This window comes from Prionailurus bengalensis, chromosome A2, assembly GCF_016509475.1.
Source record: "Prionailurus bengalensis isolate Pbe53 chromosome A2, Fcat_Pben_1.1_paternal_pri, whole genome shotgun sequence".
Lineage (NCBI taxonomy): Eukaryota > Metazoa > Chordata > Mammalia > Carnivora > Felidae > Prionailurus > Prionailurus bengalensis.
In genome coordinates this window covers 152,855,578-152,869,303 of record NC_057348.1, presented here as the reverse complement: position 1 = coordinate 152,869,303, position 13,726 = coordinate 152,855,578, and positions in this window count along the sequence as shown.

The window sequence follows — 13,726 nt, the reverse complement described above, 5'->3', positions numbered from 1 at the left end:
TTTTTTACACACCGTATTTTGCAAAAGATTTTTTCCTATGTGCCATTGGTCTTTTTTTTTTTTTTTTTTTTTTTATTTTTTTTTTTCTGAAATTTATTGACAAATTGGTTTCCATACAACACCCAGTGCTCATCCCAAAAGGTGCCCTCCTCAATACCCACCACCCACCCTCCCCTCCCTCCCACCCCCCATCAACCCTCAGTTTGTTCTCAGTTTTTAACAGTCTCTTATGCTTTGGCTCTCTCCCATTCTAACCTCTTTTTTTTTTTTTTTTCCTTCCCCTCCCCCATGGGTTCCTGTTAAGTTTCTCAGGATCCACATAAGAGTGAGACCATATGGTATCTGTCTTTCTCTGTATGGCTTATTTCACTTAGCATCACACTCTCCAGTTCCATCCACGTTGCTACAAAAGGCCATATTTGATTTTTTCTCATTGCCATGTAATATTCCATTGTGTATATAAACCACAATTTCTTTATCCATTCATCAGTTGATGGACATTTAGGCTCTTTCCATAATTTGGCTATTGTTGAGAGTGCTGCTATGAACATTGGGGTACAAGTGGCCCTATGCATCAGTGCTCCTGTATCCCTTGGATAAATTCCTAGCAGTGCTATTGCTGGGTCATAGGGTAGGTCTATTTTTAATTTTCTGAGGAACCTCCACACTGCTTTCCAGAGCGGCTGCACCAATTTGCATTCCCACCAACAGTGCAAGAGGGTTCCCGTTTCTCCACATCCTCTCCAGCATCTATAGTCTCCTGATTTGTTCATTTTGGCCACTCTGACTCGCGTGAGGTGATACCTGAGTGTGGTTTTGATTTGTATTTCCCTGATAAGGAGCGACGCTGAACATCTTTTCATGTGCCTGTTGGCCATCCGGATGTCTTCTTTAGAGAAGTGTCTACTCATGTTTTCTGCCCATTTCTTCACTGGGTTATTTGTTTTTCGGGTGTGGAGTTTGGTGAGCTCTTTATAGATTTTGGAGACTAGCCCTTTGTCCGATATGTCATTTGCGAATATCTTTTCCCATTCCGTTGGTTGCCTTTTAGTTTTGTTGGTTGTTTCCTTTGCTGTGCAGAAGCTTTTTATCTTCATAAGGTCCCAGTAATTCACTTTTGCTTTTAATTCCCTTGCCTTTGGGGATGTGTCGAGTAAGAGATTGCTACGGCTGAGGTCAGAGAGGTCTTTTCCTGCTTTCTCCTCTAGGGTTTTGATGGTTTCCTGTCTCACATTTAGGTCCTTTATCCATTTTGAGTTTATTTTTGTGAATGGTGTGAGAAAGTGGTCTAGTTTCAACCTTCTGCATGTTGCTGTCCAGTTCTCCCAGCACCATTTGTTAAAGAGGCTGTCTTTTTTCCATTGGATGTTCTTTCCTGCTTTGTCAAAGATGAGTTGGCCATACGTTTGTGGGTCTAGTTCTGGGGTTTCTATTCTATTCCATTGGTCTATGTGTCTGTTTTGGTGCCAATACCATGCTGTCTTGATGATGACAGCTTTGTAGTAGAGGCTAAAGTCTGGGATTGTGATGCCTCCTGCTTTGGTCTTCTTCTTCAAAATTCCTTTGGCTATTCGGGGCCTTTTGTGGTTCCATATGAATTTTAGGATTGCTTGTTCTAGTTTTGAGAAGAATGCTGGTGCAATTTTGATTGGGATTGCATTGAATGTGTAGATAGCTTTGGGTAGTATTGACATTTTGACAATATTTATTTTTCCAATACATGAGCAGGGAATGTCTTTCCATTTCTTTAAATCTTCTTCAATTTCCTTCAGAAGCTTTCTATAGTTTTCAGCATACAGATCCTTTACATCTTTGGTTAGATTTATTCCTAGGTATTTTATGCTTCTTGGTGCAATTGTGAATGGGATCAGTTTCTTTATTTGTCTTTCTGTTGCTTCATTGTTAGTGTATAAGAATGCAACTGATTTCTGTACATTGATTTTGTATCCTGCAACTTTGCTGAATTCCTGTATCAGTTCTAGCAGACTTTTGGTGGAGTCTATCGGATTTTCCATGTATAATATCATGTCATCTGCAAAAAGCGAAAGCTTGACTTCATCTTTGCCAATTTTGATGCCTTTGATTTCCTTTTGTTGTCTGATTGCTGATGCTAGAACTTCCAGCACTATGTTAAACAGCAGCGGTGAGAGTGGGCATCCTTGTCGTGTTCCTGATCTCAGGGAAAAAGCTTTCAGTTTTTCCCCGTTGAGGATGATGTTAGCTGTGGGCTTTTCATAAATGGCTTTTATGATCTTTAAGTATGTTCCTTCTATCCCGACTTTCTCAAGGGTTTTTATTAAGAAAGGGTGCTGGATTTTGTCGAAGGCCTTTTCTGCATCGATTGACAGGATCATATGGTTCTTCTCTTTTTTTTTGTTAATGTGATGTATCACGTTGATTGATTTGCGAATGTTGAACCAGCCCTGCATCCCAGGAATGAATCCCACTTGATCATGGTGAATAATTCTTTTTATATGCTGTTGAATTCGATTTGCTAGTATCTTATTGAGAATTTTTGCATCCATATTCATCAGGGATATTGGCCTGTAGTTCTCTTTTTTTACTGGGTCTCTGTCTGGTTTAGGAATCAAAGATACTGGCTTCATAGAATGAGTCTGGCAGTTTTCCTTCCCTTTCTATTTCTTGGAATAGCTTGAGAAGGATAGGTATTATCTCTGCTTTAAACGTCTGGTAGAACTCCCCTGGGAAGCCATCTGGTCCTGGACTCTTATTTGTTGGGAGATTTTTGATAACCGATTCAATTTCTTCGCTGGTTATGGGTCTGTTCAAGCTTTCTATTTCCTCCTGATTGAGTTTTGGAAGCGTGTGGGTGTTCAGGAGTTCGTCCATTTCTTCCAGGTTGTCCAATTTGTTGGCATATAAGTTTTCATAGTATTCCCTGATAATTGTTTGTATCTCTGAGGGATTGGTTGTAATAATTCCATTTTCATTCATGATTTTATCTATTTGGGTCATCTCCCTTTTCTTTTTGAGAAGCCTGGCTAGAGGTTTGTCAATTTTGTTTATTTTTTCAAAAAACCAACTCTTGGTTTCGTTGATCTGCTCTACAGTTTTTTTAGTTTCTATATTGTTTATTTCTGCTCTGATCTTTATTATTTCTCTTCTTCTGCTGGGCTTAGGCTGCCTTTGCTGTTCTGCTTCTAGTTCCTTTAGGTGTGCTGTTAGATTTTGTATTTGGGATTTTTCTTGTGTCTTGAGATAGGCCTGGATTGCAATGTATTTTCCTCTCAGGACTGCCTTTGCTGCGTCCCAAAGCGTTTGGATTGTTGTATTTTCATTTTCGTTTGATTCCATATATTTTTTAATTTCTTCTCTAATTGCCTGGTTGACCCACTCATTCGTTAGTAGGGTGTTCTTTAACCTCCATGCTTTTGGAGGTTTTCCAGACTTTTTCCTGTGGTTGATTTCAAGCTTCATGGCATTGTGGTCTGAAAGTAAGCATGGTATAATTTCAATTCTTGTAAACTTATGAAGGGCTGTTTTGTGACCCAGTATATGATCTATCTTGGAGAATGTTCCATGTGCACTCGAGAAGAAAGTATATTCTGTTGCTTTGGGATGCAGAGTTCTAAATATATCTGTCAAGTCCATCTCATCCAATGTCTCATTCAGGGCCCTTGTTTCTTTATTGACCGTGTGTCTAGATGATCTATCCATTTCTGTAAGTGGTGTATTAAAGTCCCCTGCAATTACCACATTCTTATCAATAAGGTTGCTTATGTTTATGAGTAATTGTTTTATATATTTGGGGGCTCCGGTATTCGGTGCATAGACATTGATAATTGTTAGCTCTTCCTGATGGATAGACCCTGTAACTATTATATAATGTCCTTCTTCATCTCTTGTTACAGCCTTTAATTTAAAGTCTAGTTTGTCTGATATAAGTATGGCTACTCCAGCTTTCTTTTGGCTTCCAGTCGCATGATAAATAGTTCTCCATCCCCTCACTCTCAATCTAAAGGTGTCCTCAGGTCTAAAATGAGTCTCTTGTAGACAGCAAATAGATGGGTCTTGTTTTTTTATCCATTCTGATACCCTATGTCTTTTGGTTGGCGCATTTAATCCATTTACATTCAGTGTTATTATAGAAAGATACGGGTTTAGAGTCATCGTGATGTCTGTATGTTTTATGCTTATAGTGATGTCTCTGGGACTTTGTCTCACAGGGTCCCCCTTAGGATCTCTTGTAGGGCTGGTTTAGTGGTGACAAATTCCTTCAGTTTTTGTTTGTTTGGGAAGACCTTTATCTCTCCTTCTATTCTAAATGACAGGCTTGCTGGATAAAGGATTCTTGGCTGCATATTTTTTCTGTCTAGCACCCTGAAAATCTCTTGCCAATTCTTTCTGGCCTGCCAAGTTTCAAAAGAGAGATCAGTCACGAGTCTTATAGGTCTCCCTTTATATGTGAGGACACGTTTACCCCTTGCTGCTTTCAGAATTTTCTCTTTATCCTTGTATTTTGCCAGTTTCACTATGATATGTCTTGCAGAAGATCGATTCAAGTTACGTCTGAAGGGAGTTCTCTGTGCCTCTTGGATTTCAATGCCTTTTTCCTTCCCCAGTTCAGGGAAGTTCTCAGCTATGATTTCTTCAAGTACCCCTTCAGCACCTTTCCCTCTCTCTTCCTCCTCTGGGATACCAATTATGCGTATATTATTTCTTTTTAGTGTATCACTTAATTCTCTAATTTTCCCCTCATACTCCTGGATTTTTTTATCTCTCTTTTTCTCAGCTTCCTCTTTTTCCATAACTTTATCTTCTAGTTCACCTATTCTCTCCTCTGCCTCTTCAAGCCGAGCTGTGGTGGTTTCCATTTTGTTATGCATTTCGTTTAAAGCGTTTTTCAGCTCCTCGTGACTGTTCCTTAGTCCCTTGATCTCTGTAGCAAGAGATTCTCTGCTGTCCTGTATACTGTTTTCAAGCCCAGCGATTAATTTTATGACTATTATTCTAAATTCACTTTCTGTTATATTATTTAAATCCTTTTTGATCAGCTCATTAGCTGTTGTTATTTCCTGGAGATTCTTCTGAGGGGAGTTCTTCCGCTTGGTCATTTTGGATAGTCCCTGGCGTGGTGAGGACCTGCAGGGCACTTCCCCTGTGCTGTGGTGTATACCTGGAGTTGGTGGGCGGGGCCGCAGTCAGACCTGATGTCTGCCCCCAGCCCACCGCTGGGGCCACAGTCAGACTGGTGTGTGCCTTCTCTTCCCCTCTCCTAGGGGTGGGATTCACTGTGGGGTGGTGTGGCCCGTCTGGGCTACTTGCACCCTGCCAGGCTTGTGATGCTGGGGATCTGGCGTATTAGCTGGGGTGGGTAGGCAAGGTGCACGGGGGCAGGAGGGGCAGGCTTAGCTCGCTTCTCCTTAGGTGATCCACTTCAGGAGGGGCCCTGTGGCAGCGGGAGGGAGTCAGATCCGCTGCCGGAGGTTTGGCTCCGCAGAAGCGCAGAGTTGGGTGTTTTAGCGGAGCGAGCAAGTTCCCTGGTAGGAACCGGTTCCCTTTGGGATTTTGGCTGGGGGATGGGCGGGGGAGATGGCGCTGGCAAGCGCCTTTGTTCCCCACCAAACTGAGCTCTGTTGTCAGGGGGCTCAGCAGCTCTCCCTCCCTTTGTCCTCCAGCCTTCCCGCTTTCTGAGCAGAGCTGTTAATTTCTGACCTCCCAGACGCTAAGTCGCGCTTGCTGTCAGAACACAGTCCGCCCGGCCCCTCCACTTTTGCAAGCCCGACTCGGGGGCTCTGCTTGGCCGGCGAGCCGCCCCTCCGCCCCGGCTCCCTCCCGCCAGTCCGTGGAGCGCGCACCGCCTCGCCGCCCTTCCTACCCTCTTCCGTGGGCCTCTCGTCTGCGTTTGGCTCCGGCGACTCTGTTCTGCTTATCCTCTGGCGGTTTTCTGGGTTATTTAGGCAGGTGTAGATGGAATCTAAGTGATCAGCAGGACGTGCGGTGAGCCCAGCGTCCTCCTAAGCCGCCATCTTGCCGCAACTCCTCCGTGCCATTGGTCTTTTAATCTTACACATTTCTTTTTCTGCTAGGCAAAACTGTTAACCTTTTATGTAGTCAAATTTATCATTTTTTTGTTTTCTGGCTTTCAGTTTTGTAGCATATTCAGAAATGCCTTTCATCAAGAGATTATACAAGTATTCACTCATATTACCTTCTAAGAAATATATTTTCTTTTCTGTTTTTTAAAGTTTACTTGTTTATTTTGAGAGAAAGAGAGAAAGAACGAGTTGGGGAAGGGTGGAGAGGAGAGAGAGAATCCCAAGAAGGCTCCTCATTGTCAGCACAGAGCCCCATGTGGGGCTCCATCCAAAGAAACCATGAGGTCATAACCTGAGTTGAGATCGAAAGTTGTACACTTAACCAACTGAGCCACCCAGGTGCCCCCTAAGAAATACATTTTAATTTTCACTGTGTGGCTTACCACCTACTTATTGCAGATGGTTGTTCCCTTTCCTACATCTTACTGATATTTCAGGCAGAGGGAAGTGGAACTGTACATTCTGCACTCTTTCAAAGAATATTCCCAGAAACCCTATCCCTTTTACTTCCCTCTCGTTGGCCAGAACTGTGTCGAATAGCCAGTCAAATCTCAAGGCACCTTGGAAATATTGTCTTTTATGTGAGCACATATTTATCCAGAATAGAATGAACTTCCATTATAAGGAAGAGGAGATTGTTGGGGATTTGGTAAGAAATGTATGTGTGTGCATGTTTGCATGTTCTGTGTGTGCGTGTGTGTGTCCATATGCACTCACACTCGTGTGCATGCACACTTATCTATGCAGTGGATATGTGTGAGGAGGAATAAGAAGAAGATGGTTTTAGTTTCCTCTTAGGAGGAAAACCAAAAATTATAAATAAGAGTAAAGATTTCCTTTTTACTGTATAATGATTTTCCTTTTACTGTATAATGTTTTACAACTTTTGAATTTTGTACCTCATACATATTATTTATTACAAAAATATTTTAATAAGAAATTAAATTTCCTTTAAAAAAAGAAATACATTTTAATAGGTAACATATTTGTATGTTTTTCTTTCTTTTCCAATTTTTATTTAAATTCTAGTTAGTTAACATACAGTGCAATTTTGGATTCAGGAATAGAATTCAGTGATTCATCACTTACATACAACACACAGTGCTCATCATAACAAGTGCCTTCTTAATACCCATCACTTATCTAGCCCATCCCCCCACCCACCTCCCTCCATCTACCCTCAGTTTGTTCTCTATCTTTAAGAGTCTTTTATGGTTTGTTTCCCTATTTTTTCCCCTTCCATATGTCCATCTCTTTTGTTTCTTAAATTCCACATATGAGTAAAATCATATGGTATTTGTCTTTCTCTAACTTATTTTGCTTAGCATAATACCCTCTGGTTCCATCCACATCATTGCAAATGGCAAGATTCATTCTTTTTGATAGCTGAGTAACATTCCATTGTGTGTGTGTGTGTGTGTGTGTGTGTGTGTGTACATATATATATATGTATATGTACACATGTATATACATACATATATACATATGTATATATACATAATATACATATATACATACAGTTGATGCATATATACACATATGTATATGTATCTATAGACATATACATATGTGTATATGTGTGTGTGTGTGTGTGTGTGTGTACACACACATACACACACACGCCACATCTTCTTTGTTCATTTGTTGATGGACATTTGGGCTCTCTCCGTGGTTTGGCTATTGTTGATAATGCCGCTATAAACATTGGGGTGTATGTGCCCCTTCGAATCAGTATTTTTGTATCCTTTGAGTAAACACCTAGTAGTGCAATTGCTGGATTGTAGGGTAGATCTATTTTTAACTTTTTGAGGAACCTCCATACTGTTTTCCAAAGTAGCTGCACCAGTTTGCATTCCCACCAGCAGTGCAAGAGGGTTCCCCTTTCTCTGCCTCCTCGCCAACACCTGTTGTTTCTTGTGTTGTTAATTTTAGCCATTCTGACAGGTGTGGGGTGGTATCTCGTCATGGTTTTGATTTGTATTTCCCTGATGATGAGCAATGTTGAGCATCTTTCCATGCATTATATGGTTTAAAAATAAAAATATAAAACTACACAGTGAAAATTCTTGCTACCTCCGTTCTCTTTGATTCCATTAACCACCTGACTCTCCTCCTCCTCTGGCAAATCCACTGTAAACTGATGAGAGCAAAAAAGGAAAATAATATATTAGTATTGTTTTTTTGAATAATTTTGATCTCCTAGTTCCCATGAAAGGGCATAAGAAACTTTCGGGAGCTCTCATACCACATTCAAAAACCACGGAGCCAACCCATTACTAGCAAGTGGAAGACTTCATAAAAGCTAGCTGATGGGGCGCCTGGGTGGCGCAGTCGGTTAAGCGTCCGACTTCAGCCAGGTCACGATCTCGCGGTCCGTGAGTTCGAGTCCCGCGTCGGGCGCTGGGCTGATGGCTCCAGCTGTTTCCGATTCTGTGTCTCCCTCTCTCTCTGCCCCTCCCCCGTTCATGCTCTGTCTCTCTCTGTCCCAAAAATAAATAAACGTTGAAAAAAAAATTTTTTTTTAAATAAAAATTAAAAAAAAAAAGCTAGCTGAACAGATTCATTTATTAAATAATTACATACTTCCTGATTTATAATTTATACAGCCCTTCCCACATGACTTTTTCACAGTATTATTTCTTTTTGAAATAAGTTACTATGGAAGTTTGGAAAAAAGATTGATATACTTCCAGGGTGCCTGGGTGGCTCAGTTGGTTAAGCGTCTGACTCTTCACTGCATCTCAGGTCATGATTTCACAGTTTGTGGGTTAAAGCCCCTCATAGGGCTCTGCGCTGGCAGCATGGAGCCTGCTTGGGATTCTTTCTCCCTCTCTCTGCCTGTACCCCACTCTCTCTCTCTCCTTGAAAATAAATAAACAACAAAAAAAGACTAATATACTTCCACATATACCCTACTCCACTTTGACACTCGTCCTCACAGTCCCCATGGTAGTAGTTTGTTGTATATACTTCCAGACCCTTTTTTCTGTATGTGTGTATTCATACATATGTATGTATTGGGAGCTTCAGGTTTGTCACACACACCCACACACATACAAACACATGTAAATAAGATTGTGCTATATGTACTGTTTCTGTAACTTGCTCTTTTTACTTTATAGTCTGAAGATCATTTCATATTTTTACACATAACTGTATTTCATTCTTTTCAACAACCACGTAATATAGCAACAGCTCTGTGACATGAACGTTTGCTATTTAGAAAGAAAAGGGAAAAGAGAACCAAATCTATTCTTATTTCCATATGGAGGACGTGTGGTACCCACAACATTCATTAAATGTATATTTACTATTTCAGATACTATTTCATTGATTGATTTGTCTATTCCTGAATAGTTTTTAAAAAATGTTTATTTTTGAGAGAGAGAGGGAGGGACAGAAAGAAAATCCCAAGTGGCCTCTGTACTGTCAGCTGTGGGGCTCAATCTCATGAATGGATGCTTAACTTATATCTCTATAATATGTATTGCTATTTAAGAGAGTAAGTCCACCTTTTCTTTGATTTGCTTTGCAAATTGTTTAGACTGTTCTTGTATGTTTACTACTCCATATATATTTTTTCCCACAAGAAAACAAAGTATCTTTATTACCTTCCACGATATATTTAGTTTTGCTTCTCAGAAGAAATTTAATAGGAATATAAATACGTTTTTTTATATAATCATATATATTCTAGTCAAGGTGTATAATGTAAACTTCAAGCAATCAGGGAAATACTGCATCACTATCCATATACATTTTATAATCAGGTTATCAAGTTCTATAAAAAATGTAATTGTGATTTTTTTAATGAAATTTTGTATTTTGAATAGGAAATACATGGGTCTGATGCAAAATTCAGAGTGTATAAGAGTGTATGTGTGCACACGGGAAAGCAGTCAAAGCAGATAGCACATAGATGCTAATGGCTAGTAGAAAAGTGCTTTATGATCCTTATGTTCTTAGTCTATGTCACAAGCATTAATTCTGTCTTTGGTTTGTACCCTATTTTTCCCTTATTTTTATTATAGTTAATGGTATATATAATTGTATCTCTCTCCCCAACAGAAATGTGAACTTCCCAGGGACAGTGTTTATTTTCATTTCTCTTTACAGTCTAGCACCAAGAATACAGCCCAAGTTTCTGGGATACCATTAAGGAGAGAGAAAAATTTGATTTAGATATATGGGAAGGTAAACTATATTAAGGCTGGGATCCAGCAGGAGTAGATACTGAAAGCTGAAAACAATCATCATCTAAAATATATAAACAAGGGTGCCTGGGTGACTCAGTCTGTTAAGCATCTGATTTCAGCTCAGGTCATGCTCTCGTGGTCTGTGAGTTCGAGTCCTGCATAGGACTCTGTGCTGCCACCTCAGAGCCTGAAGCCTGCTTTGGATTCTGTGTCTCCTCTCTCTGCCCTTCCCTCACTCACACACACTCTCTCTCTGTCAAAAGTAACTAAACATTAAAAAAAATAATAATAAAATAAAATATATAAACACATCTGCCTACTAGGAGAGACTTGATATACATTGAGGCAAACCATCCCTGAGTTCCAGGGAAACCTTCATAATTTTCTTTTAGTTGTGCAAATGCAAAGTAAAGAGCTTTTTGGAATGCAGCTGTGGTCTAGGAGCTAAAGTGCTCTTCATAATTCTATGACATTTGTCTTCATACTGCAAAGAATTGTGTATCTGAATACCATGTTTCCTTTAGATTCTCATTTAGAAATATTTGCTTCCTGGATTCCAATTGTCCTATGTAATTACTTCTGCATATTCTTGGGCCATATCTGTAGTTATACTATGCGTGCTATTAGTTACCCACAGGAAATCAAAAAGACCCTAAAGACTGCTGAAATAATATGCAAGCCTGGTCATCCCTTCAAGCTGTAGGAAAATTGATCAGGGCACTATGCTGATCTTGGGGCTATTTTGATATAGACTGGACTGTTGGTAGCACATGGTTTTATTCAAGATGGAATCCTGGACTCCAATAACACCACTGATATTGAGTTACTATATTCTTATATACCTAGCATACTGAAAACACATGAAATATTTCTTGAGTAGATTAAAAAAAGTATGTTTAGAGGGATAAAAAAGCAAGACCACATCTGTGGCTGAGGATGAGGATTCCTTTGAATGTAATATGATTTCTAGTCTGCTGGGAAGAAATCTATCCAGGGAGAAGAAATCAGAACATTTGAAATAGGAATGTAGATAAAGGGAAGCTGAATTCTCCCCTGAACTGAAAATAATTTAATGTCCACACTCCAGGCGTTGGTTACGAGAGCTGGATTGTTGTGTTGTGCTGGTTCTCAGCTGGCAAAAACTGATTGCCAAGTTTTTGAGAATCTTGCAAGTTGGTTGTTAGACTGTTTAGAAGCTTAAAATTGGCCCTGGTGGGAGTATTTACACTATGGAAATCTACCAGATAGAAGCAAACATCGAAATGGCCTTCCCTACCCCTAAAGAGCCAGTTGTTAAACATCTACTGGCACGTTACTGATTCCAAGCAAAAGAGAGGGACTCAAAGTACACTGGCCACACATCCCTCCTTTGCCTGGGACAATCTCATTGTACTGCAATTTTCCTGATGTAAGTGTTAATAGCTCCCCTTTCACTGCTGGAAGTTTCTAGTGTGCACAATAAATATTTGGTGATTCTAGCTGAAGGGACCTCCTCTTATGTAGCAGTAAGCTGACCCTGCAGTCTGGCTTGTGTCCGGGCTTTGTGACTCCTAGTATAAGACGCTAGTTGGGACCTGGTGTATAAGTTTGAGAAACACCAAATACAACTCTCCTCTTGTTTAACAACTTTAATTCATTCCCTTAAACACTGTTGCTAATTAAAAATACATTTAAAAAAAATATTTTTCATTACATTAAAAAATTTTTAAGTTATTTATTTATTTATTTATTTATTTATTTATTTATTTTTATTTTAGAGAGAGAGAAAGAGAGAGCACGTGTGAGTAGGGGGTAGGGGCAGAGAGAGAGAAGGAGGATCCCAAGTAGGCTCCACGCTCAGCACAGAGCCAGATGTGGGGCTTGACCCCACGACCCTGAGATGAAATCAGGAGTCGGATGCTCAACCAACGGAGCCACCCAGGACCCCCTAGTTTTCATTAATTTTAATGGAAAAAAAATTATGTCTTAAGTCTCAGCCCAAGATCCTATATAATTTTTGCAGAAACATGTACAACTAAATACTACAAACAAATTTGCGTAGGTAATAAACAATTTGGAAAAAAAGAACATGATTTGTATGTCAAGCATAATGTAATGAAGGTTTAGTGTACTTGCCAATTGATGAATTAAAAACCTGGCGTTAGGTTGAGGCAGAGGAAGCGAGGGAATCTAAGGACTTTCTGCCAGATATTCAAGATCAGAGTGAGGCACACTTGATAATAATTTTCTGTTTCTTGAGACAACAGCTAGAAACAGCTTCTTTTGTGGTCACAATCAGTTTCTCAGAATATATGACTGATTCAGAATTTTTCTTCATCTTCTCATAATTTGCAAAAATTCTATACCCAATGCGGTGAGCTCTCCTTTAAAAATATTCAAAGCATTTGATTCTTTCTCCCTTTTTATTCTGCTTATCACACCCACCTTTTTTCAGTGGTTAGGTTTCTCATTCTTATGTTCATCTTTCTGTACCATTTCATTTCCACCAATAAATTTGAACACTTTGGAGGCTCATACTGCTTTGTACTCGAGATGCTCTTAAAGATAAAGTTATAACACAAAACAACCCTTTAGGACAAAATGAAGACCAAACAGAAAAGCACTTCAAAACAGACTGAAGAATCCCTCTCACTTAATGCACATGAAAAACATACACAAGTCTTACACAGTACACAATTCAGATCTGTTCCACATGATACTCTTTAACTAGAAATTGTTGTGTCAAGTGAATTGGTGAGTGGGTCTTTGTTTGAGACGATAATGTCAAAATACTGCTGCTTATAGATATTTGCCTAATGTGTTTGTGTGAAAATATGCCATACTAGAAAAATGGGTTGTTGGAAAAGTAACATTATGGCTACTGTGGTGAAAAGGTGTATGGACACTATGGGCCAAGATGATAAATACAAAAAATGTAGCCTGATGTGTTGAAATCCCGTTCTGAAATCTTTAAGCATTTAGGAAAGTCTTGTTAAATGTTCCAGTCAAGTCTTGGCTATCACCACTAGGAATGGAAGGAAATGTGCATGCCCACGCTTAAAAGGGAACAAGAGAGAAGGAGACTACTTAGAAAACAAGGGAACTAGACATCCTAAAATCTTTTAAAGAGAAGACAGAATGGGTCATATATAAAGGACTAAGAGTCAGATGGAATCGAACTCCTCAGCAGCCACACAGGAAGCTGGAAGACAACGAGGAAAAGCCTTTAGACTTATACCAAGTCTGAAATTTTTTCTAGATATTCACTTGAATTTTAAAAAAGATAACATCAGTTCATAGCTTTAGGATTATATGTATTCCTAATCCCCTCACAAGCCTGAAAAGTAATCTCATAGCATAACGTCTCTGAACTGTTTTTAATGTTACAGTCATAGTAAAGTGTTGCCTGTTACAGACTTTATCACTGGATGCCCTAGAAAGTTGTGAGATCTGCCCCCTTTCATACTTGCCTTTCAAGGAGAATTCATTCTC